Source organism: Mirounga angustirostris, unplaced genomic scaffold (genome assembly GCF_029215605.1).
Source record: "Mirounga angustirostris isolate CCGP_5_RB_7025 unplaced genomic scaffold, mMirAng1.0.hap1 SCAF_2, whole genome shotgun sequence".
Taxonomy (NCBI): domain Eukaryota; kingdom Metazoa; phylum Chordata; class Mammalia; order Carnivora; family Phocidae; genus Mirounga; species Mirounga angustirostris.
This window is the reverse complement of record NW_026991710.1, coordinates 51328496-51356465: the sequence shown is the minus strand read 5'-3', so window position 1 is coordinate 51356465 and position 27970 is coordinate 51328496.

The following is a 27970-nucleotide window of genomic DNA, read 5'->3' as shown; positions in this document are numbered from 1 at the left end:
ATAATTACCATGATCATTATTTAAAAATAACCTGTAGACTGCTGATTAAGTTCCATGGGCTCTATTATCGTGAACCTGTTATTATTGATATAAGTTAATACTGAGTTGATACTGAAGGGTGATCTTTATTCTCAATGGAAGTCATCAAGCAAAAAGGAACTTTTTGCCATCCAACTTTGAAGAAGTCAAATCTGTTCAGGCTTTGTAGAGAATTACTAGAGAGATTTAGTCACAAAAATATCAATGTTGAAACCATGATCTGTTTGAAATCTGAAAGACCCAGGTTTGAATTATATTTCCACATACACTTTCTGATCCCTAATAATTACACTGAGAGAAAAAAAAAATGACTATTGTTATCTTTGTCATGGAATGTTGTGGAAACAGTGTTTTCTGATTTCTGTGACTGACATGAATTTGTTGCAATTAACAGAAGAAGAAATGGATACTGACAACAGATATAACAAATGTCTCGTACACTGAATTTACTATGATCTGCATTAGGTTGAGGTTCAATAATACATATTCAGGATTTTCTAAGAGTTTAATGACTATGTATTCAAACACGATTGATTTCAAAACATTTTAACAATAGAACAGACATGTGGAGATTGAACACTTTCAGATCCCAATGTCTGAAATTTTTTATCTCCCTTCTTTCTTAATTCCGTTTATTATAAATTCTGATCTCTTCCAGTCTAGATTCTCTATGGTTCCCTTAATATTTTGGTTAAGTCTTACTCTTCTTCGGTTTATCCTTCTCTTTTAAAAATAATTGTTCCTAAAGGAATTGTCTTTCTACTGTATACAAGTGTTCCTTTATCATTAGTGTTTTCCTGGAAACCTCTTTCATCATAGTTTATTACTGGCACCTGATGTAAGCTTATATCTACCAGAGGAGATAGTAAAATGTAATACACATTTTTAAAGATCAGTTATTTAATTTTATATATGAATATATTAAGAATGTATTTTGAACCAAAAAGAGGGTTGTTAGAAAGACAAGGATATATCGATTCATGGAATATAACAAACACAACAAAATGTTAGTTTCAATACTATGGTCAAAATAAAGAGGGAGATAGAGCTCATTATTTGGTAACAATAGCATGTCAAAAGATGGAACACAAAAGCATCATTATCACTTGATTGTATATTCTGAATGAAAGGTCCACTGAAAAACTTGGAAAGCTTATAAAAATACCATTTAGAAGTAAGTAAAATTCCTCTTAGGAAAAAGCAAATTTGAAAACATTTCATTCAGTTCTAAAATAAATCCATTCCTAGTGCTTAGTATGATTTCAGAAGTGTTGCAGTGGTAAGAAGTATCAACATTGGACATGTGATCCTGTTTTTATGTTTAGTCTTTCCTACTTAGTAACTCAGGGACTTGGATAATTTACTCACTCTTTTTAAACAATTTATTCCCAGGAAAGTGAATGCACAGCACTTAGCCTAGTGTGTGGCAAAAGACAAGTGATTATTTGTTGTCATCCATAAATGTTATTCATTTATAAGTGAATGAGAATTGAATAGGTACCAGGTGACTGGATAAAAAAAAAAAAGAAAAAAAAGAAAAAAAAAAGAAATAAGACAGACACAGGTTCTGCCCTCTGAGTTTATGGTGCAAAGAGATTGACAATTAAGCAATAAACTTTACCAGCTTGTCAAATGTTATTAAATAATGATCAAAGGTGAATGTCTAAGTTGAGAACATAAAGTAAATTGGAGTTATCTAGAAGAAGCAGTGGTCAGAGAGAAGGTGGTGATTCAGGCTGGACGTATATATTATATATTAGCCTAAAGATCAAATAACTGATATTAAACAATAAAACAGAAAATCACAAGTGGGACTACATCAAACCAAAAGCTTCTGCACAACAACAAAAAAATAATCAACAAAATGAAGAGGTAGCTACAGAATGGGAGAAAATTATTGTAAACTAAATATTGAATGAGGGGTTAATATACAAAATACATAAATAACTAATACAAATCAATAAAAAATCTGATTAAAAATGGGCAGAAAAACTAAATAAGCATTTTTCCAAAGAAGACACACAGATGGCTAACAGACAAATGAAAGGATCACTAATAATCAGGGAAATGCCAGTTAAAACTATAATGAGATGTCACTTCAAGCCTGTTAGAATAGCTATCATCAAGAAGATAAGAGATAACAAGAGTTGGTGAGGATGTGGAAAAAAGCGAACTCTTCTTGTACACTGGTGGTAAGAATGTGAACTGATTCAGCCACTATGGAAAAGAGTATGAAGGTTCCTCAAAATGTTAAATTAGGACTACTATATGCATGAGCAATTCTACGTCTGAGTATATACATAAAGGAAATGAAAACAGGATATTAAAGATATATATGCAATCCATGTTTATTAAAGTATTATTAATAATAATGGAGATATGGAAACAACCTAAGTGTCTGTCAACAGATGAATGGATAAAGAAGATTCAGTATATACATAGAATATTATTTATCCATGAGAAAGAAGAAAACTCTGCCATTTGCAAAAACATGGCTGGACCTTGAGGGCATTATACTAAGTGAGATAAGTCAGACAAATAAAGATGAATATTGTATGATGTTACTTACATGTGGAATCTAAAAAAAAAATGAATAAAAACAGACAGTAAAATGGTGGCTACCAGAGGCTGGGGTTGAGGAATAGGAGAGATGTTGTTTAAAGGTACAAACTTGCAACTAGTAAATAAATAAGTCCAAGAGATCTAATGCAAAGTATAGTGAATATAAACAACAATGTTGTATTATAATCATCGAACATGCTAAGAGACTAGATCTTAATTATTCCCATCAGTAAAAAGGATAATTATGTGACATGATAGAAGTGCTATCTTTTGCAAAAGTGACAATCATATTATGACATATGAATTTATTAAAAAATGGACCACAGAATGTTAGATGGAGAATGGCAGACACGAACTGTAGAGACAGAGAAGTAAATTGGCTCGCTCGAAGTCATATAATGGAGGTTGTATTTTATTCTACAGTCTCTGAAAAGCTAGAATATGGTTTTAAGTATGTCAATACCCACTTGGATACAACAAGGAGTGTAGAAAGCCTGGAGGCAAGAATGCCCATGCAGTAATCTGGGTAGGAGATGGCAATGCCCAGGATTAAAGAACTCTCACTGAAAATTAAGAGAAACAGAAGAATAAATTTCATCTATACTTAGGAAACAGATATCAGATTCTTTTTGAATGTGAAATATAAAAAAGGATAAAGGAGTCATGAAAGACATTTCTGTCTTATGAGCACAACAGATACAGTATGGATATTGTCCTAGATATTGTTGCCTCAGTCACCAGGTATGTGCAACCAGGAAAAAAAAAAAAAAAAGTATTTACTATCTCTGGCCATCAGTGAACTTATCAAAAAATTAAGCAAATGAGACAAAATGATAAATGAGGTCCTCTGTTTTTCCAAATGCCTATTATTGTTCAATTCAGCAAATGAATGTATTTACCAACCACTATTTTCAGACAGTGATGAATACAGTTGCAAGGCAGTTGAATACAGTATAATCCTTAAACTTTAAAAGCTGTCACGAGTTATAACTCTTACAACTGAATGTAAGAGTTAGAATAGCTGCAGAAAGCAATTTAACATGGGAACACATAAGAGGCAATTTACTTCACTGTGAAATTTTCAGAAGGCTTCCAAAGATATGCTACAAATTAAAAATATGAGTTGAAAGGTGGCATTTCCTTCTTATATACATGTCCTTAAAAATCAAAATTTTGGGATTGTATAAGTACATATATCAAACAATTTTTTCACTGTAAAGCAGTGATTCAAACAACAGACAACTTTGCACTCCCCGACCCACTTGGGGTTGGGAACTTGAGGACACCTTTAGCAATTAACAGGGGATCACCCTCTTTCCCCACAAGGAATTCACTGGGACAAATGTTAAGACTACTGAACTTAAGAATCACTGCCTTGGGCGCCTGGGTGGCTCAGTTGGTTAAGCGACTGCCTTCGGCTCAGGTCGTGATCCTGGAGTCCCGGGATCGAGTCTCGCATCAGGCTCCCTGCTCAGCGGGGAGCCTGCTTCTCCCTCTGACCCTCCCCCCTCTCATGTGCTCTCTCATTCTCTCTCTCAAATAAATAAATAAAATCTTTAAAAAAAAAAAAAAGAATCACTGCCTTACAGCTACTTAACGATGCTAAAAGTGAAAATTTAAGTTTAATGAAATAGCTGGTTTCAGTTCTTTCCATTCTCCTGTTCTGTCCAATTCTGTCTACATAGTGCTATAAATTATTTTCCTCCAGCACTTTCTTAATTGCTTTACATTCTTCTACAAACTCTTCAGTGACTGTAGTAGACTAACAAATTAATTCTAATATTTTAGCCTGATGTTCAAAGCCTTTCACATAGTATCTAGCTAAATTTATTTTCTATTCCAATGTTTACATTAATAGGTAGATAGCAAGTAAGTAGATAAATGGCATGTGTTTGTTCAGCTAACCACAAATTATGCTGCCACTTAACAGAGTGTACCTAAGAGGATCTCAATTGATATTTTTCTCCTAATACATGAAACATCATTTCAATTCAACAAGTTTTTATTCTATCACTATTTAGTTTATTAAATCCAACAACTTACATTTGCAATTATGAAATGATAATAAGTATTTCTGGTTTCAATAATCAAAATGCTCTTTTGTAAGATATTTTAAGTAATCTCTTAAATCTCTTAAGTAACATCCAGCTTGGGGCTCAAACCAACAAACCCGAGATCAAGAGTCCCACACTCCCCCAACTGAGTCAGCCTGGTGCCCCTCAATGTGCTATTATTGAATGGTATGGTACATCCATGTTAAAAATTAAAAATTCTAGTTTAATTGATTTTATAATGAAAAATTATTTATATACTTGACTATCTTCATGTTTATTGAATCCATAGTTATTTTCCCTTTAACTTGTTCCATTTTTATTAACACTTTACCAGCTGTGTTTAGTGCCAATATTATTTTATTAATTGTCCTTCAGGGAACTCATTTACTTCTAAAAGAACAGATGTTGCTCCATTAATGAAAACTACTTTGTTCCTTCAGAGAGAATGAATGATGTTTATAAGCCTTAAGAAATGAATTAGGTGAATAACCTATGTTACTAAATCATAGTTTGCCAAACAAAAAAGAGAAAAGAAAAACAAACAAAAACCAAATACATATTTCATATTTTGAGAGATAACTCTAGGAAACAAACTTTGGTAGCTTTCGTATGCTTTCATCACATATTTAAAATGAAGGTGGATTTTATTTTTTAAGCATAAATTGCATATTTACATTGTTTTCATTGTACATTTTTATCATTTAGTAGTTTTAAGCTCTTATCTACACATTCCTAAATCCTAAGTATTTTCCAGTATTAAAATATGAGTAAATATTTATTTCTGTTTTATTAATTTATTAATGCAATTAACAAACATTTATTAAACTCCTTATTTAGTAAAGTATTTTTCTATTTATTCATTGAGAAAATAGAAGAAATTTAATATACTCATTCTCAAATTTACAACTCCCCTTAAATTCTAATTTGCCTTGGCTCCTCTTGTAATGAAGGTAATTCCTGATCCTATCTTCATTTATCTTTTCATTCAACAAATATTTATGACATGCATATTGTGTCAGACTTGTTAATACTATAAATATAAGGTGATCCCACAGACAAAATTCTATGAATTTGGAAACATACATTCTTAGAGTTAGCAAATAAATCAATAAATATTATAATATTTAAAGTTTCTGTCAGGATAGGACAGGCTATATTATCTCTAACAAGCAACTCCCAAATGCCAGTGACTTAATGTAACAAAAATTCATTTCTAACCATAACTGCTGTCAATATAGTACATATTAGCCAGGCTGCCTTTTATTTAGTCTAGGTCTCAACCTTGTTATCTTTCCTCGTCGGGCCTGCAATGCCACGTTGCAGCTAATCAGTTTAGAGAGATCCCAACTATTGATATTTGATTTACCCTCAGTAGATATTTGATCAAATTCCTCTTTACTTACCATCATCCCCCAAGGCATATCTGATCACCTGGCCTGCCTTCAGCAAGAATACTGTCAAATTGATTCAGCCAGAATCCCGTTTCCCTGTTGTTTTCTCTTAGTAACATTCTATCTACTGACTCCCACCCTGCTCCTTGGCTATAAACATTAGAAGTTGAGTCCAGTATTTCTTCCCTACTAAAAATCAAAAAAACAAAAAAAAACAAAAAACAAAAAACAATACAGTAGTTCCTTTTATGAAATCTTCCTTACCGTCAATAACAAGTGACAGAGCAATTTTTGTTAACATAATGCATTCAGCCTGGCTCTTTACAAGGAACACCGCTCGTCCTAGTTTCTTAAACAATCCATTAGGGAATCATTTTAATCTTTGTTTTAGTGATTCTCATGGTAAAGGGATTCCAATAATAGGTAGATTGGTGACTAGTCTATGTAAATTATTATACAAAATTTCTTATATGCCAACGTGTGAGAGCCTAAAAATCATACCCTCTATATTATTGTTGGTATTATTAGTGATACACACTTCAGTTAGCTAAGAAATTAAATCGTGTTTTTCTGCTATTACATAGCTGAGATTAATGGAAAAACACAAACTCTTTAATTGACCATTCGATGCAATCCAATTTTACACTTAACAAATTTTAAAGAGGACAAGTAATTTTCACTTTTTATGTACATGTTCTATAACATTATTCTGCAGGAAATAAAATTAAATAGAACATTGACTCAATAATTAAACAGTTAACATTGTCTGAATATGTTTATAGTTAGGAACCACTCAAGGTAGCACAAGAATCAACTAAAGTCCTTCAAACCTTCAAGATATCATGAGTACTTTCTTTTTATCTGCAATTAATTTCCCCAAGGCTATGAATACTATGTTGAGGTTTTGAATTCTTAATCTAACATTCTCTTGGCAGGGGGAGGAATAAACACACACACACACACACACACACTCATATACTTATACATATACGCTCATGAATTTGGTAGAATATACTAGTATTATAGCAAGTGTTATTTTCCTTTTTTATATAATAGCATTTTGCTATGACTTCATTTAATGCTCAATCATAAAGCTTTCTTATAGTTAAGGACTATCCAGTATGTGTCAAAATCAAGTTTTGCTTTAGCAATCAATAAACTAAGCAAATATAGTATCTTAAGCCACTCACTTCCATGACAGAAACAAAGAATCATTGATGGCATGTTGTTCTATTTGAAAAGCAATGGTGAGTTTATTATTCTTTATCTACTATCATAATTTACTTTAGTACTAAATTTTATTTAAATTGAAAACAAGAGTGAAACTGTAGAATAATAGTGTACAAGCACTTTAATTAGTATTTTAAGTCATTAAAAGTTAAATTGGGAAGAGTATACTATTCTGACTCTCTATATAAAACAAATACATTATTGTAAACCCTCAAAAATTATGAGATAAGCTTTTGTAATTTAGTAAACAGTCTCCCAGAGTGAACAAGTAAATCTACCAATAAATAGGAAAGTATAAAATAAGTGCCACAAATCCTTGTTACCGTAGACTACAAAGTCATCAAAAAATAATTCAACTTTCTGCTCAAGTAGGCATGTGCTTTAGTTCGAAAGTTTAAATTTCATACATACCAGAAAAGAAAAAAATTGGGGGACATTTGAATTTTAAAGCCCAACTAGGTTTGGAAATTAAAGTTTTTATTGTGATATCAATATAGTAGAATAATTTATTTACAGTTAACTTGTAGGTAATGTGTCAGCTACTGCACACACCCACATGCACACACTTATATGAACACAAACATGTGTTTGTGTATATATATACACACACGTTTGTGTATATATAAACGTTTTGTTTATATTTATATAACATGTATGCATATATGCAGTTGTAAATTAAAACAAATTACAAATTATACTAGATATCAGGTGGAAATGATAATCTTTTCAAAAAATTATAATAGAACAATTTGATAGGCAAATGAAAAGCATAGTTATTTGACTTCAGCATCATAGAATAAATCAAAAATCTATTTCATGTAGATTATAGAACTCAACTCAAAAAGCAAAAATTATATGGTTTCCAATAACTATTATAGAATATTTTCATGATCGGGGCACCTGGGTGGCTCAGTTGTTAAGCGTCTGCCTTCAGCTCAGGTCTTGATCCCAGGGTCCTGGGATCGAGCCCTGCATCGGGCTTCCTGCTCGGCGGGAAGCCTGCTTCTCCCTCTCCCACTCCCCCTGCTTGTGTTCCCTCTCTCACTGTGTCTCCCTCTGTCAAATAAATAAAATCTTTAAAAAGAAAATAAAAGAATATTTTCATGATCTTTGAAATTGAATAAAAATATTAAATAGAATATAAGTGTAATGAACAGAAAACAAATTTTATAACATGAAAAAACAAAGAAATTCTGTTTGTCACAAGATATTATGAAAGTGAATATTCAAGTTACAAAATGGCAGGCACTATTTTTAACAAATATAACCGATGTAGAAACTGTATCTAGAACATAGAATGAGACTGCAAATCCATAATTAAAGGTAAAAATTCAATATAAAAATTAAAGTTCAATATGAAATGGAAAAATGCATATAAATAGGCATTCCAAAAATAAAGATATAGATATAACCAAAAAGTATTTGAAAATGAGCCATCTTAGTTATTTATAAGAAAGTAGCAAAAATTATACCACAGGGACACCTGGGTGGGCCAGTCGTTAAGCGTCTGTCTTCGACTCAGTCATGATCCCAGGGTCCTGGGATTGAGCCCTGCATCGGGCTTCCTGACCTACAGGAAGCCTGCTTCTCCCTCTTCCACTCCCCCTGCTTATGTTCCCTCTCTCGCTGTCTCTCTCTGTCAAATATATAAATAAATAAAGTCTTTAAAAATAAAATTATACCACACACACAATATGAAGTATTGGTAAACATGTGGAGGGATGAGAATTATACAATGTTTGCAGAAACATAAATTATACACCCATTTTAGAAACACTTGGTATTATTTGCAACAGTTAAAATGTACATACTCTGTAACCCAAAGTTATATGTTTATGAATAATATTGACACATGCATATGAAGAAGTGCAAAAAATGTTAAAGGTAGTATTATTTATAATGATAAAAATTAGGGAAAAAACAACTATCTATCTATATAGTGGATAGATGTACTGTAGTGAATCATAAAATGGATTATTATGCAGTAGTGGAAATGGATAAACTATACCTGCATGCAACAACAAGAATGAATCACCATAATGTTGAGGAAGATAAGCCAGACAGAAAACAGTAATGTTATATGATTACATTCACACACCAGTAAAAAACGGTGTTTAGGTAGGCATGTCTTAAATCTAAATATGCAAGGGGAAAAATGGATTATCATAAAATGTAGATATTAGTTATTTGGGAAGGAAGGAGGAAGACAGTAATTAAGAAAGGACTAGGAGGGTGCCATCTTGGGTGGTAGTGGAGGTCTTTCTCCTTTTTGGGTGAGGGTTGCAAAATTGGAGTTCTTTTGTAAAAATTATTAATCTTTACACTTTTAGTTTATATCATTTTCTATATATTGCACCATATTTCATGATGAAAATGGTTCAAAGATTTCAATTGCTTAACACAATAACCAGTCATGTATAAACAAATGGATTTACCTACATAAGCTCTTTTATTCTGTTTAATTCATTTCAAATTTTCAAAATGCTTTCCTTTTTTCAATTTTAATAGTATTTCATCATAATGACGATGTAAATAAAGCAAAAGTACCTTGTGAGAACACCTCCTCACCTCCAGTCCCACTTCTCTACCCCTCTGCCTCGGCATCCCAGAAATCACAAATACAATCCTGTCTTCTATCTCTCTATGGCAATTATTATACCTGTTTCTTCATATCCCATGTCATCCTCTCAATATAGAATAATAGAACTTATTAACATTTTATTAAATCTTATTGACTCTGACTAAAATCTTGGCCATTGATAACCTTCAAAGAAGGGAGAGTAGGGGAAAAAAAAAAAAACTAGGAAAGACTGAAAACGTCCATTTATAAATTGTTCTAGAGAAGAAAGAAAACTTGCACAGTTCATTAAATGTGAAAAGTGAAGTACTTAACAAAGGCAGAGTGGTAAATATTCTCAAATTGTTGAGAAGTTCTTTGGAACAGAAATAGAGTCATTATTGGATTTTATGACAAAGATGTCATCAGTGACTTTTGTGACCATTTCTAGTGGAGCAGGGTTGGAATCCAAAATGTGTAAAACCTCATTTTAGGGGCGCCTGGGTGGCTCAGTCGTTAAGCGTCTGCCTTCAGCTCAGGTCATGATCCCAGGGTCCTGGGATCGAGCCCGGCATCGGGCTCTCTGCTCAGCAGGGAGCCTGCTTCTCCCTCTCCCACTCTGCCTGCTTGTGTTCCCTCTCTCACTGTCTCTTTCTGTCAAATAAATAAATGAAATCTTTAAAAAAAATAAAAAATAAAACCTCATTTTATCCCATCTTCCATCTGCACCATCCATCTCTACTGCTATGACTATGTGCCCTTTTGAGAGGACTGATATAGTCAATGACACAGCTAACTGGTATGATGTGGGTGAGTCATCATACTGATTTTGTTAGTGTTGCTTCTATGGGGTCTGATCTCCAATGGGGAATAAGGTGCCATAGAACGATCTTCATACTTGGTGTCACCTTTGGTAAGATGATCTTTCTATCTCTTCCCAAAGATTCATTAGCCTCAATTCCCCAATCTTTACCCTTTCAGACCTCAGAACAGGTTAGCTATTTGCCATTGCCCGCGATTCTGTGTACACCTTTAACTCAGATTATTACCTTCCCAACAGAAAGCAAATGGCAGGTGAATTCTAAGGCTCTGATAACACAGAGAATTACCTTTCAAAACTACCTTCCATGCCAGTCCCTGAGTGTCACTGTATTTCAGCAACAGGCCATCCTCACCTTTCCTACATCCCTAGGCAACGCATGATTAAACTAAGCCTGTGGTATTTCCTCCTCTGTCAGCAATTCAAAATAAACCCTGCCCACGAGCAGAGGTGTGATCTGAGTTTGAAGTATGAGTGCAATAATGGTAGGTGACATGGAGTTCTGTGCCACCGGCTTGTGCATTTTACTCATGTGAGACAACGTTTAAGGTGCACATAATTTATTGAGAGATTGTTCACAAAGTAATCATGTAAGTGATTGGGTAATAATGTAGAAAAGTAAAGATGAAAAAATACCAAGAATACTGTTTCAAATAAATCCAGCCATGGCTAGACAAACTTAAACATTGATGCCATGTGGATAAGTTGTGGGCCATCCTTGTGGTATTGCATTAATTCTCTGGTGAACAGACTGATTCTAGCTGAGGAAAATTCTGTGGAGGGGGCACATTTGTGAGCTCTTAGCTGTCATAAATAATAACAACTGGAGAATGAATATGGAGGCCTGGTTATGGAAATTTGAGGAAGACTGTGACATTGGCCATAATGACTCCTGATAAACTAATGGCTTTAATATCTACAAAATGTAAATGTCCAGCTTATAGCTCTTCTCTGAGATCCTAATTTATATATTCAGGTGCCTACTTGACATATTTCTGCAGATCTATCAATGGCACCTCAAACCTACTATTTTTAATATTGTGCTCTTAATCTCTCTTGATACATGGTTTTCTATTGTTTTCTCTAGTAAAACAATATCTAGTAAATATCTAGATATCATATCTATTCAGTTGTTCAAAATGTAAATCATGAAGTCATCTTTGCTATCGCCCTCTCCTACAATATTCATATCCAATCTATTCTTGTAGTAGATGCTGTTACTTCCTTGTCCATATCCCCATAGTTCTCACCTTTTTTATTTATGCTCTTGGCTACCTTGTGCAAGTGTCTGTGAGTCTCCATCCAAGGTCTTTTACTGGCACAGTCAGATCACATGTGGGACAGTCTAGATGTGCTGGAAAGTGGATAATTTAGAAACAATCTTTAGTTAATATGAACGGGACTTAGAATATTAATTATTCAGCAACCTCTACCCTTGCATAGGACAATGATGAAGAATTCTCTCCATTGTCTCTTAGAGAATCAGGAACAATGGGCTCCAGATGTCCATAGAGGAGTATTTTTTTTTTTTTTAATAATAGATCTACAATGGCTTCCATCTCTTTTTCATCTCACTTCCTATCTCACTGACCAGGGTTTCCTTGAATCGCATCTAAAAAATTTCTTGCATGTAAATCTTTGTCTAACGATTTACTTCAGAGAAGAACAAACTAATACATGCACAAGTCTTATCAATTTTATTCCCTCAGTGTTTTAATTATCTGTGCTTTCTTTTATTTACATGGCCAGACCATAAATAGTGTGCTATCATTTCTCAGCTTGACCAACACTGCCATGCCTTCCAAATTTCTTTCTAGAATCCATTCTGCATCTGTTGAAATCATTCTTCATACAGTAAACCATGATATTTCCAAACTGCAAACATAATATATTAAAAGGATTTAATGGATTATATGGTTTTAGGATTAAAAGCCAACATAACTTTACGTAGTGTCCAGCTTATGGTATATTGCCACTTAGCATCCATTCTTACCCAGTTCCAAGCACTTCCTGAACTGCAATGAATGAATCTAAACAGCACATTTCCTTGGTTAATGAGCAATGTAGACTTAAGACAGGAGATGTGCTTCCATGAAACAGGAAGGGAATTTTAAGGTAAAATACTTTAACATGGCTTGATGCTATGATGTTAATAAATGAGTTTTGAGAGACTTTAATGTTTGTGATGACCACTGTGGTGGCATTTCACGTCTAGACACATGTTTAATTGGGGCAATTGTAGTCCTGCCCGAGGCAATGGCTCTCTTCTGGCCTTTGTAAAAGTTGCTGTGAAGGTGAGCTCTATCACCATGTGGCAGCATCTCTAATTGATACTTCTCCAGTGACTCCCAAGAATTTTTAAAGATCCTAATCTCCTGTATTAATTCTCTTCATGTTTGAAAATATCTAGAATCATTTCTGTTCCAAGCACTGAAACTTGATTTTACCTGGCATTTAGTAGATTTGCATTTAATAACTTGACATTTAATAGATTTACGTTTAATAGATTTGCAACTACTTCCCTAGTTCCAGTATCCACATCTCTCTTAATTTTCTGCATTTCAGTCATCCTGGACTTTTTATTATTAAAATTTGTATTAGAATGTCATGCTCCCTCTGTCTGTAGGGTTATTTCTTGCTTGGAAATCCACTTCTTTGCAAAACCATTTCAAAATTGCTGATTCTCCTTTCTTATCAGAGCTAAATAATCACTTATTTAGGAAGCCTCCCCGAGGTCTTACTTTATTAAATTATTGATCAAATTATCTCCTAAAACTGAATTTTTCATAGAAATTTACATTTCTAAATTTTTCATGTTAAGCATGATTATTTGAATATTACATAACTCATCAAACCAGAGACTATGATTCACAAGCTAAATCTGACATTGTTTAGTTTCACTATTCTAATCTATAGACAACTGCCTGACATTGTTTAGTTTCACTATTCTAATCTATAGACAACTGCCTGACCAAAGGTAGAAATTCAATATTTTTTTGCTGATTGTTGTTGAGAGATTTAGAAAAGTGACGATTTATTCAACAAAGTGATATTTCTGTTGAAGAAGATGGAATGAGATCCAGAAGTCAAGCTGGCATCTTAACTTCGTATAAGAACACTTGTGCCATTAAAACAGGAAATGAAAAGGAAAGACAGATGTTGATATTTATTAATGGTGTGTAAGAAATTAAGAGGTCCATATTTTTCCCTGAGGCAAAATACTAATGAGTCTGTTGACAATCATGGTAGTTGTAATTGAGGGATGATCCAAATGGAAACATATTGGAAACTTGTATTTGTTAATGGGAAAGAATGTTGATTAGGAAAATGAAAGACCTGGGGCCAGTTTTAAAGACCCATTTCAGAATCATACAAAATATTTGTAAACTATGTTCAGTTGAATTCATAAATAATTGCACGGCTGCCATGAGTGGCAACAATTTAATTGATCCAGGATATAGGTAGTATAGCATATATGTGCTAAAAAAATAAGACAAAAATGGGGCAGTTTTGAGAGTATTGGCAAAAACTTGGATGCTAGTTTAGAGTGAGAAGAGAAGGGGCAGGATTCCTTTATATGGAATAAATTAAAGAATTCACAAAAGGTAGAAATACTTATGAGATCACAAACATGTGCAATGGAAAGAAAATAGTTCTGGAGAAATATGAATATATGATCAGAGTATGGAAAGTTTGAATTAAAAATTCAACTGAGCCTGGCTGGCTCAGTTGGTTAAGTGGCTACCTTCAGCTCAGTTCATGATCCCATGGTCCTGGGATGGAGCCCCCACATCGGGCACCCTGCTCAGTGGGGAGCCTGCTTCTCCCTCTCCCTCTGCCTTCCGCTACCCCTGCTTGTGCTCTCTCTCTCTGTCATGTAAATAAAAATAAAATCTTAAAACAATAAATAAAAATAAAAATAAATAAAAATTCCAGAGTTGCTGAAACTTAGCTGATTGTTGAATGGGTGAAGTTTTATTATTGTTTTTAATTTTTCTTTATGTTCTTCCATTTCCTTTGTTTTAATTGCTTTAATCTTCTTCATTTTTTTAATTTTATTATGGAAGATTCTTTTTTTTTAAAATTACTTTGTTTGGGGCACCTGGGTACCTCAGTTGGTTAAAGTTCTGACTCTTGGTTTTGGCTCAGGTCACAATCTCAGGGTCCTGAGACCAAGCACTGTATGGGGCTCAGTGATCAGCCAGGAGTCAGCTACAGATAGTCTCTCCCTCTCCCTCTGCCCCTCCCCACCATGCTCACACTCTCTCTCTCAAATAAATAAATAAATCTTAAAAAAGTACTTTGTTTTTATTCCTTTTTATTTAGAAATTGAATTTAAATATAAAAAGATAAACTTCAAAATCCTTGTGTTTTCTTTATAATACGGGAATCTAAACCCATTTCTCTCGTATTATACCCTGATGTCTGAAAGAATACTGGTGTGTTATCCATACAACAGGTAGGACAGAGTTAAATGCACGAAGTCATCTACTAGACCTGGACCTTTTATTTCTGTGAAGTGTGTTTCTTAGCCTTGGTACATAAGAACTCTTGATTGATAGCTGCTTTTGACCCCCCACTGGATAGTTGGGACTGCACATATCTTATCAGAAGAAAATTCTGACATTTTTAAAATAGGAACAAGGCACTTTAGAAATGGTTTATTTATTTCTTGGGACAAGTATATTCCTTGTGACATTGTTAGGAACTGACTCTTTTACCTGCAAAGATATGGGCTTTTCTGAAAAAAAAAAATAATAATGGTTATAAGGATTGCCTTTTTTTAAGATTTATTTATTTATTTATTTGAGAGAGAGAGCATACAAGGGGGAAGGGGAGAGGGAGAGAGAGAATCTCAAGCAGACTACCCTCTGATCATGGAGTCCAATGCAGGGCTCAATCCCTGGACACTGAGATCACCACCTGAGCTGAAATCAAGAGTCAGAATCTCAAAGGACTGAGCCACTGAGGCATCTGGGACTGCCTTTTAATGAAAGCAAGAGTCTATCTTAAAAACTGAGAAACTCAACCCATTCAAATAGGGACTGTTGAGACTACACATTTTTTAAACCAAAAGCCAACTGATACCACAATATTCCAAGTCACCTGCATGCCTTATATAATATGCTCAATACTTCAGCCAGAGTAACATTTTAAAATATAAATCATATCAAGCTATCTCTAAGTTCAAAAATCCTTTAAAGTCTCATCATTTTGACACAGAGTAAAAACAAAACCCTTACCTGCTTTTTAAACCCCTAAGTGTCCTGACAACTTGGTTACATCTCTTATCTCATCATTAACATTTTCTCTTGACTACTTTGCTCCAGTTATACCTACCAGCCTCTTTAATATTTTTAAAACACTAGACATGGGCATAAGATATGAACAGACATTTTTCCAAAGAAGACATCCAAATGGCCAACAGACACATGAAAAAGTGCTCAACATCGCTTGGCATCAGGGAAATCAAAATCAAAACCTCAATGAGATACCACCTCATACCAGTCAGAATGGCTAAAATTAGCAAGTCAGGAAAGGACAGATGTTGGCAGGGATGTGGAGAAAGGGGAACCCTCCTACACTATTGGTGGGAATGCAAGCTGGTGCAGCCACTCTGGAAAACAGGGTCATGGAGGTTCCTCAAGAAGTTGCAAATAGAGCTACCATATGACCCAGCAATTGCACTACTAGGTATTTACCCCAAAGAGACAAATGTAGGGTTTCAAAGGGGTACATGCACCCCAATGTTTATAGCAGCAATAGAATATTATGCAGCCATCAAAAGGAATGAAATATTGCCATTTGCAATGACGTGGATGGAACTGGAGGGTATTATGCTGAGCGAAATAAGTCAATCAGAGAAAGACATGTATCATATGATCTCACTGGTATGAGGAATTTTTTTTTAAAGATTTTATTTATTTTTCAAAGAGAGAGAGAGACAGCAAGAGAGGGAACACAAGCAGGGGGAGTGGGAGTGGGAGAAGCAGGCTTCCCACTGAGCAGGGAGCCCGATGTGGGACTCGATCCCAGTACCCTGGGATCATGACCTGAGCCGAAGGCAGACGCTTAACAACTGAGCCACCCAGGCGCCCAAGGAGGAATTCTTAATCTCAGGAAACAAACTGAGGGTCGCTGGAGTGGTGGGGGTGGGAGGGATGGGGTGGCTGGGTGATAGACATTGGGGAGGGTATGTGCTATGGTGAGTGCTGTGAATTGTGTAAGACTGTTGAATCACAGACCTGTACCTCTGAAACAAATAATACATTATATGTTAAAAAAAAAAAAATAAGAAGAAGATAGCAGGAGGGGAAAAATGAAGGGGGGAAATTGGAGGGGGAGACGAACCATGAGAGACTATGGACTCTAAAAAACAAACTGAGGGTTTTAGAGGGGAGGTGGGTGGGAGGATGGGTTAGCCTGGTGATGGATATTAAAGAGGGCATGTTCTGCATGAAGCATTGGGTGTTATACACAAACAATGAATCATGGAACACTACATCAAAACTAATGATGTAATGTATGGTGATTAACATAACATAATAAAATAAAATAAATTAAAAAAAAAACACTAGACACAATCCAACACAAAGCATTTTTTCACTAGCTATTTTCTCTAACTGGAATGAATTATTTTTTAGGTATTGACAAACTATATTACAAAGTATAGTAATCAAAACAGTATGATCCTGGCATAAAACATACAGAATAGAGAACCCAGAAATAAGCCCCACCCATATATGATGGAATAGAGAACCCAGAAATAAACCCCACCCATATATGATCAATTAACTTATGGAACAGTTGAGCAAACCAAATTTTTGTAGTATTTTTTTAAGAGAAGAATCCACTTTTAGTAATATTAAGAGAGACTTACCATAGTTTGCCTGCTAGGCTGTATGTGGAATAGGAAGAAACGGGATTTGATATCATAATAATTCTCAAATCATTTTATGCTGAGTGTATGCTCAATATATGAATAAAACTTTAATTTTCAAATTCTATAAAGTAATTTTTTTAATCATGTCAGTGGTTTTTCAGTAAGTATTTAAGGAATTAGAAGTTATAAAATTATTTATTGTATAATTCAACCAATTCCCTAAATTGAAATAGGTGCCCTAGTATATCTTCACACATACACACACACACACACACACACATACACGCCAATGACATATAGTTCTGTCCACAGACGTGTATAGTTTAAAACGTAGGGAAAGTAAAAGTCACAAGTATGATGAAGTGTATAGGTATATAGTAATGTAAGACATAAGATAGTGATAATAAGTAATAGATTAATTCAGCCTTTGGTCATATGCAGGTTGTTACGGTATAAAAATAAAAGATATTTCTTGGATAATGAGTAGAAATATTTTATTTTTTTATTTTTATTTATTTTTTTTTCAAGATTTTATTTGAGAGAGAGAGTGAGAGAGAAAGCCGGAGAGGGGGCAGGGTCCGAAGAGGAAGCAGATTCCCTGCTGAGCAGGGAGCCTGATGCGGGACTCGATCCCAGGACTCCGGGATCATGACCTGAGCCGAAGGCAGTCGCTTAACCAACTGAGCCACCCAGGCGCCCATGATTAGAAGTATTTCAAAATAGGAACGAGAAAATAATTACTGGAAATCAGAACAGTGTAATTGTTTGGTATGATATTTCATAATGTGTCTTAATATACTTTGTGGTTTACGTCACAGAGTTTTATCAGTTGTAGCTATTACCTTAAAATAATCAAAACAGACTTCAGTCAACTTCAAAAAATAATTAACTGGGATGATATCTGTTATCTCCTCGATTCAAAGGGGAGGCTGAAGAATAATTTCGCAGAGCAAAGAAGAGAGAAGGGAGTATGAACTCTAGGAAAATAACTAGTCATGATACTGCCTGGGGCATGTTTTACGTCATTACACAAAGCTTAGGTTTCTCTTGTGGACAGTAAGAATTCATAACTGCATTTTATGCATAATCATCTTGTCAGAATTGCATCTGAAATATAACTTTTGTAACAATGTGGATGATATTACTGTAACTCTGAGAGTCTCTTGATAGGGAATTTAGGTGACTTATAATATATCTGAAAACAGATTATAAGTGTCTCCACCAACAAAATGGTGGTGGGGTTGGGAAGATTGAAAAAGAGTGGGTATAATAGCTTTTTGAAGTAGAATTTAGAGGTTAGTAACTTATTGGGTATGAGAGATAGTGGAGAGAAATGAGGCAGAGATATCTTATAGATTCCTAAATTGGTTAACTGGTTAATTGGGATGCTAACAGAAGATAATTAATTCAGTTTTGGAACCACTGTATTTGAAGTAAACTGAACATTCAAGAATTGTAAAATATTGGTCTATATTTTGGAGACATAGTTCTGAAAACCTTTAACATAGAGAACACTAATACTCCAGGGATACACACAGAAAGATAAACTAGTAAAGTGCACAGCAAAAGCCAAGGTGAGTATTGTAGTGGAAGCTAAGAAAATGGATTTCAAAGAATTAATGGGAAGCCATCTGGGCCATATGGTATTTAAATCAAAGGGGGAAAACAAATAGTGTGCTGGAGGTTCAGCTACTAGGTAGTCGCTGATAACCTTGATAACAACAGTTTCTTCAGAGTGGTAAGGAGAAATCATGATTGAGAACATTAAAAAATTAATTTGTGGGGCGCCTGGGTGTCTCAGTTGGTTAAGCAACTGCCTTTGGCTCAGGTCATGATCCTGGAGTCCCAGGATCAAGTCCCGCATCGGGCTCCCTGCTCAGCGAGGAGCTTGCTTCTCCCTCTGACCCTCCCCCCTCTCATGTACTCTCTCTCATTCTCGCTCTCTCAAATAAATAAATAAATCTTAAAAAAAATTAATTTGCAGTCACAAAGTTAAAAAATATTATTTAACAATATCTGTCAGAATAAGGAAGAGTAAATAGGATATTATCTTGAAAAGGGGGGTAAGCAAAGATACAAATGTAGTGATCCGGAGGGGTATGTGCACCCCAACATTTATAGCAGCAATGTCCACAATAGTCAAACTATGGAAAGAGCCAAGATGTCCATCAACAGATGAATGTATAAGGAAGATGTGAGATACACACACACACACACACACACACACACGCACGCACACACAATGGAATATTATACAGCCATCAAAAAAAAACACACGAAATCTTGCCATTTACAATGATGTGGATGGAACTAGAGGGCATTATGCTGAGCGAAATAAGTCAATCAGAGAAAGACATGTATCATATGATCTCACTGATATGAGGAATTCTTAATCTCAGGAAACAAACTGAGGGTTGCTGGAGTGGTGGGGGGCTGGGAGGGATGGGGTGCCTAGGTGATAGACATTGGGGAGGGTATGAGCTATGGCGGGCGCTGTGAACTGTGTAAGACTGATGAATCACAGACCTGTACCTCTGAAACAAATAATACATTATATGTTAAAAAAAAAAAAAAAAAGAAGAAGAAGAAGAAGATAGTAGGAGGGGAAAAATGAAGCGGGGGAGGGATTGGAGGGGGAGATGAACCATGAGAGACTATGGACTCTGAGAAACAAACTGAGGGTTCTAGAGGGGAGGGGAGTGGGGGGATGGGTTAGCCTGGTGATGGGTATTAAAAAGGGCACGTACTGAATGGAGCACTGGGTGTTACACACAAACAATGAATCATGGAACACTGCATCAAAAACTAATGATGTAATGTATGGTGATTAACATAACATAATAAAGTAAAATAAAATTAAAAAGGGGGGTGAGGATAATGGAAGGTTTATTTTAAATATATATTTTTTACATTTTTACATTTTTAGTTTTTATTTAAATTCCAGTTAGTTAACATACAGTGTAATATTAGTTTCAGGTGTACAATATCATTATTCAACACTTCCATGCATCACCCAGTGGTCATCATGGCAAGTGCACTCCTTAATCTCCATTTCCTATTTCACCCATCCACCTGCCCGCCTACACTCTAGTAAAATCAGTGTGTTCTCTATAGTTGAGTCACTTCTTGGTTTCTCTCTCTCTCCCTGTCTCTTTTTTCCCCTTTGCTTGCTTGTTTTCTTTCTTAAATTCCACATATAGGTGATATGATATGGTATTCATCTTTCTCTGACTGACTTATTTTGCTTAGCATTACATACTCTCTAGATTTATCCATATCATTGCAAATGTCAAGATTTCATTTTTATGACTGGGTAATATTCCATTGTGTGTGTGTGTGTTTGTGTGTATACCAGATCTTCCTTATTCATACATCAGTCAATGGATACTTGGGTTGTTTCTTTAGTTTGGCTATCATAGATAATGCTGCTATAAACACTGGGGTGCATGCATCCTTTTGTATTCTTTGGGTAAATACCCAGTAGCACAATTGCTGGATTGTAGGGTAGTTCTATTTTTTAACTTTTTGAGGTGCCTCTCCATACTGTTTTCCAGGGTGGCTGCACCAGTTTGAATTCCCACCAAAAATGCAAAATTGTTCCCCTTTCTCCACATCTTTGCTCATTGTTTCTTGTGTTGTTTCTTGTGTTGTTGATTTTAGCCATTCTGACAGGAGGGGAAGGTGATATCTCACTGTAGTTTTCATTTGTATTTTATAAAGCAGTATTATTATGATAGTAAAATTAGTACACTCTTTAGTCCTAGTTCAGTCCAATGTGACTTACTTATTTTATTAAATAGGCTAATTTAATGCTATTTGAACTATGCATTAATTCATTATGTGAATTTAACAACTCATATATTTATTGTTATTCATTTAGAATAATTTAATGTTTCTAATGATAAAAATTTTAAATACTTAGATTTAGCCACACCTAGTGTGTAATAATGGATAAAAATACTATATTTGTCCTGATTTTTATACAAATGTTTGCAAAAAAGCACACTATAAAATATTTATTTGTACAATAATAATTTGAACTAGAATACAGTTTTAAATTTCACTTTGGCAGATGCCAAGATCATAAGATAACCATTCTCAGTAATAAATGTGTTTTATTTGATTTTGTTAAAAATATACTTACATAAAAAAGGGAAAAGAAAGGAATAAAAGAAGGTATTATATCCAACCTCTATAAAGAACATGAAGAGACAAATACTTGACAGGCATTTCACCTTTTTTTAGTTGATTCTGAAAACCTAATCATCAAACAAGCAAATAAACAAATAAAAAAGAGTAGTGGAAGTTACACTGCCCAAAATTTACTTTCAATATTCTGAAAAGTAATGGAAGTATTTGTGTAATAGCATGTCCTAAGATAACCCAGAGCTCTCTTCAAAGTGTGGCAAACTGGTGTACAAATTATGAGCTACCAATTGTCCCAAGGTATTGGTGGCATCAGCATTCAGGACAGCAAGTTAACTAGGCTGATAGCTATTAGCCTTAAGCAGTCTTATGTAACTTAGTGTCCCCTAAAAATATATTCTTATGTGTGCCATAAAGCAAAAAGTTTGTAAATCACTGCTTTAACCAATAAAGTCTTTCTTAAATATCACTGATTTAATGTGTTTTTTTTTTTTCCTTAAAGGAACTGAAAGGTATTTGAATACACTTTTCTTTACTGTGAAACCATACATGATCATGATAACAAATGTGGACAGATAATAAAAACATAAAGAAAATTATTATTCTACAGTTTAAATATATCTATTGAAAATATTTAAAGGCATTTCTCTCAAGGTACATTTGGGTATGTGTGTTTGTGTGTTGTGTTTTTGTTTAGTAAGTCTGGGTTTATTTGCTGAATGAATGAGTCATTATTGTGAGAAAAAAAGACATAGAAAGTTTGGAATTGGGATTCTAAAGTTTATATAGTTCATATTATAGTATTTGAAATATTGAAGAGGGTGAAAATGTAATATTGATAGGAAAGGGTTTTATAAAAAATGTCTATTAAATGATAATTACGTCAAAGTTTTAACCTTGCCAGGACCAACAAGAACTGGATGGGTAGGTAGAAAAAAATCACTTAATTTTAGGTTGATTTTTAACCAGTGGGATTTATGTCAGGAGTAAACTATTGTCATGAGTATTCATTTCTTAATCTATGTCATTTTGATTACATCATAAATGTAGGTTATATTATTCTGGAAACAAACCCTGAAGGAATGTATTATTAGTTATTATATTTAGGAATAGATTTTCTAAATCAGTTTAATGGTTGAATGTGTTTGTATCCAATAATGAGAATAGTGTTTTATTTTCTTATATGTCTATTGTTAGTTCAATACCTTTATTACATATGCATTCAGAAGCTATTTGTGTGCATAGACATAAGTTTTTCTCTGCTCCTTTCTCTTTAAATTAGAAGAGTAAAAAATTTTCTATATAAGTTATTAGATCTTGGACATTTTCTGAAGACTTCTTATTTTTCTGTCATCTAGTGAAACCTCTGCAGATGGCATTTGCAGAACATCTGTTTTGATTTTAATATCTTTCATAATTTCTTAATTTTTGTAAATCTGGTAGTTATTTGAAAAGTTTTTAAATGCAAAAGTGTGCTATTACATTTTTTAAAGGGGAAATTTGGCTTATGCACTTCATAAGAGGATAATAGGCAGATTTTCCTTTTAGGATCCTCTGATTTGACAATATAGTTCAAGTCACAATATTACTCCAAATACATTCTGTTTCACTTCTTTGTTCATCAGTGCCTTTAGGTACATAGAATTCAGTTTGTGTAATGTTGCAGTTCATAGGACACGATTCTCATTGATCAGCATAAGATTTCCCTTTTATTTTGTTATGATTTATTATTTTAATATTTTTATTTATCATCCATGATGTTATCAAATACAGATAAGGCCCTTGTTACATATTTTGTGGCCTAGACATATTCGATCAAGAGAATCAATAAACTCACATGACTCCAGTTGCAAAGTGTCTAAATACTATTGTCTGATTTATTTTAAGAGAAATAACTAAAGCACATATGACAGGGCGCCTGGGTGGCTCAGTTGGTTAAGCGACTGCCTTCGGCTCGGGTCATGGTCCTGGAGTCCCGGGATCGAGTCCCGCATCGGGCTCCCTGCTCGGCAGGGAGTCTGCTTCTCCCTCTGACCTTCCTCCCTCTCATGCTCTCTGTCTCTCATTCTCTCTCTCTCAAATAAATAAATAAAATCTTTTTAAAAAATAAATAAAAAAAAATAAAGCACACATGACAAACTGATAACATCCTATAATCTTTAATCAGTCCTGTGCTTTATACAAAAATATAAGTTTTAGATAATTTTGGAAAAATGCCACTGAGAATTAAATAGTCAATATTATATAAGGCAAACATTTTTATCAGTTTAATACTCTTTCCTTCTTAAATTCAGAGCTCAACACCAAGTACATTTAAGAAGTTTTCTCTACATTACTACCCCTTAAACTTACATCTCAACACACACACAGACACACCCACACATATTCCTACTTTAAAATTAAAGATTTTTTCACAGCTCTTTAAGCCTAGTTGTGCACAGATGCAAAGAGCCACAGTGTGTGTATGAGAGAGAGAGAGAGAGATTGACAGAGACAATCAGAGACAGAAAGTCTTACTTCAAGGCCTTGGTTTAAGGATTTTTCAGACTGGCAGTTCTGAAATCTATGGGACATGCCATTAGGCTGGAGAATCTCTAGTAGGGATGGATGTTGCAGTCTTGAGGCTAAATTTTTTCTTCTTCAGTAAGTGTTTTGTTTTTAAAGGCTTTCAACTAATTGAATGAGGCCTATCCAGATTATCAAAGATATCTTCATAAAATCATCTGATTGTAGATGCTAACCACATCTACAATATACCTTTACAGTAACATGTGAACTAGTGTTAAATTGAATAACTGGGTACTATAGCTAGCCAGGTCCACACATAAAACCAAATATTACACATAGTAGAAACTAATTGTACAAAATCTATATGCAAATGGTAATTTTAGATGGTCTATTAGACTATCATTATGATTTATTTCTTAAATAATTAAAACTACAGTAAGTTCAATATAAGTTGATTGTTTCAATATTTTCAGTTTCATTACCTCAACAGTAGGATGTTAGTGCTAACTAAATTTCATTGAAATGTGTTTAATTATGAAAAGAACATTTGTTACACATTTCCATGACAAGCTCATTTGTAATTTTGTTTAAATTGATATATTTTCCAAAAGATAATCTAAGTAAGTAAAATAATTTGATAAAGGTTCCTAAAATTCATAACATCTCAGGTAGTTTTATGGAAAATTTTGACAGCAGTGTTAGATTATATAGTACATTTATTTAACTTTAACTTAAGCAGTTGTACTCATAACACATCCGTATTTGATAATTCTGAATATAATGATAATTCAAATAGTTGTGCTAATTACAAGTATTGGATCTTTACTATAAAATAAGATAAAGGAACTTAAAACATCAAGATATAATATTAATGATAATAAGATAGTATTAATGATAAAGAAACAGATGGATGTCTAAATTATGTAATAATAGGGGCGCCTGGGTGGCTCAGTCGTTAAGCGTCTGCCTTCGGCTCAGGTCATGATCCCAGGGTCCTGGGATCGAGCCCCGCATCTGGCTCCCTGCTCTGCAGGAAGCCTGCTTCTCCCTCTCCCATTCCCCCTGCTTGTGTTCCCTTTCTCACTGTGTCTCTTTCTCTGTCAAATAAAGAAATAAAATCTTTAAAAAAATAAAAAAATAAATAAATTATGTAATAATAGTAAAACAAACAAGAATAAACCAAAGAGACATTTGATGGACATACTTGTCAACTTGATGTATTCATTTTATATAATATACAGCTGTTATAGTCATATTTTCTTTTAAAGATATAAGCATATATCAGTCTTATCATTTGATTAAGTTATATAAATCATAAAAGTGGGTGATAGAGGAAAATGGAAAAATCAGTGATGAATTTTAGGTATCTGGCCTGATTATCTGAACAAGTAATTCTTCCATGGGGGAAGGAAATGTTGTGCTGGAAACACTAAGTTCTGTTTGGGATTACTACATATGAACCTCTAAGTGAAGTCGGGTAGACAAGTAGGCAATTAGATATACTAATTAGGAGCTAAGGAATAGGTTTGGATTAGGGATAAAAACAGGGAAAGGACTAACATGCAAATAGTACTTAAACCATGAAAATGAATGAATATTTATGGAGAAAATTCATCTAAAAAATAAAAGTATATCTAATCATTTATCCTAGAGAGCAAGAGTGTGGGAGTATTAGTGTATCTAACAATTCTTTCTGTGTAGGAGGAAAAAACATTTGATAGATCACTATAAGCTTAGCAGTAGTATTTTCATTTGATATGATTTTTAAATAAATCTAATCAATTTGTTTTTTTTTTTCAGGAAACCTGCAGTTGATTAGATGTGCTAGTGAGAAAATTGATATTTGAGTTGAAAAATATCAATATAGTGAGGTAATATTGATATTAAGGCCGTTTGTAAAGAAGTAGTTGAAATGATAAATGAAGTAATTTCAGTTGAGTACCAAGAGAAATGAAGATAGTTATGTAGGTCTATAGACTGGAGTATTTAATGAGGTAGAACAAGTTATGCAATGAGATATTTGAATAAATGAGCTAAAGGAAGAGCAGTGCAGTTTGAATAGTGAGATGCTTGTTAGCAGGACTGAGTGTAGCATTTTCTTTTATTTATTTATTTTTTTATTTTTTTTAAAGATTTTATTTATTTATTTGAGAGAGAGAATGAGAGAGAGAGAGCACGAGAGGGGGGAGGGTCAGAGGGAGAAGCAGACTCCCTGCCGAGCAGGGAGCCCGATGCGGGACTGGATCCTGGGACTCCAGGATCATGACCTGAGCTGCAGGCAGTCGCTTAACCAACTGAGCCACCCAGGCGCCCTGAGTGTAGCATTTTCTAATATAGGATATATCAGGGGAATTTCTTTACAAAAGTGCAATACAAGTAGTTGGAGGTTTTGTGTTTGGGGGAAGACTAGAGATGCAAATGGCCTACACTTCTGCTGTCAAAATAGTTAAAAAGCCCACATGGACATTAGTTTTAAGTAAATATCCCATTCAGATATGTTAATCTATATCCTTTCAGTAACTGAGGCTGAAAGCCTCACTGTTATCACTGAGTCTTCTTTTCCTTTGGCACTTACATGGACTTTAAATATTTATCATTACTTTGGCTGCTACCATTCTGGGCAAAGCATCATCATCTGTCAACTGGATTGCTACTGCTGACTAATTGGCCTCCACCCTTCCACCATCCTGCCTCTGTACTTAATTCTCTCTAGATCAACCATAGTTTTATTTTTTTAAAACCAGATTACATCTTTTTCTGCTCAAAACCTTCCAAGGATCCATATCCCACTCTGTATAAAAACCGAAGTAATTTTAGAGGTCCATTACCTCCTTCCTCATATCCAGTTGCTCCCTCCCTAATCACTGCTGCAACCAGACTGACTCCTGGCTCTTCTACTACCTCACCCGGCACAACTCCTGCATCAGGACATGTGCATTTGCTTATTTCTGTCTGGCACTCTCTACTTCCTAAATCAGCAGGGTTCATTCCCTCATGTCATTCTAGTGTTCATTGAAATATCACCTTCTTAGTTACCACTCTTGTTCACTGTATCTAAAATTGGAACACACACTCTAACACTCCTAATTTTTATTGTTTTATTTTTTCCAGAGCATTAAAATATAATAAATATTATTTAATATATTAATTTTATTTACTACCTCTTGATTGATACTAGAATTTAAGCTCAATAAGGGCAGTGTTTGTTTATTCATTAAAATTTAATGTTTTCTTTACTACTTTATCATCTGGATCTAAGATGCTAGCACAAAGTTAGTTCTCAATATATATTATTATATGAATGAAAGAGTGGGTGAATTTATTGAGACATAACAAATCTATAAAAGTTAAGATACTTTTCAATAAGGAAAAGTGGCATTTGTGCTTATATCCTGAGGATGAGAAACAAAAATCTGTCAATGCCCCAATTAATTAACAGGGTAGACAGTTTGTGAAAAAGTGTTTTTTTTTTTAAAAGATTTTATTTATTTATTTTTTAGAGAGCGAGCGAGAGAGAAACAGCATGAGAGGGGAGAGGGTCAGAGGGAGAAGCAGGCTCCCCGCTGAGCCGGGAGCCCGATGTGGGACTCGATCCCAGGACCCTGGGATCATGACCTGAGCCAAAGGCAGACACTTAACCATCTGAGCCACCCAGGCGCCCAAAAAGTGTTTTTTTTTTCTCTGCTATTTTGCATATGATAGTAGATAGATGATGACCACTTGAACTACACTGGCTTTAATTCTGATTTATGTTTCAACAAAGAATTTTTTTATAAGATG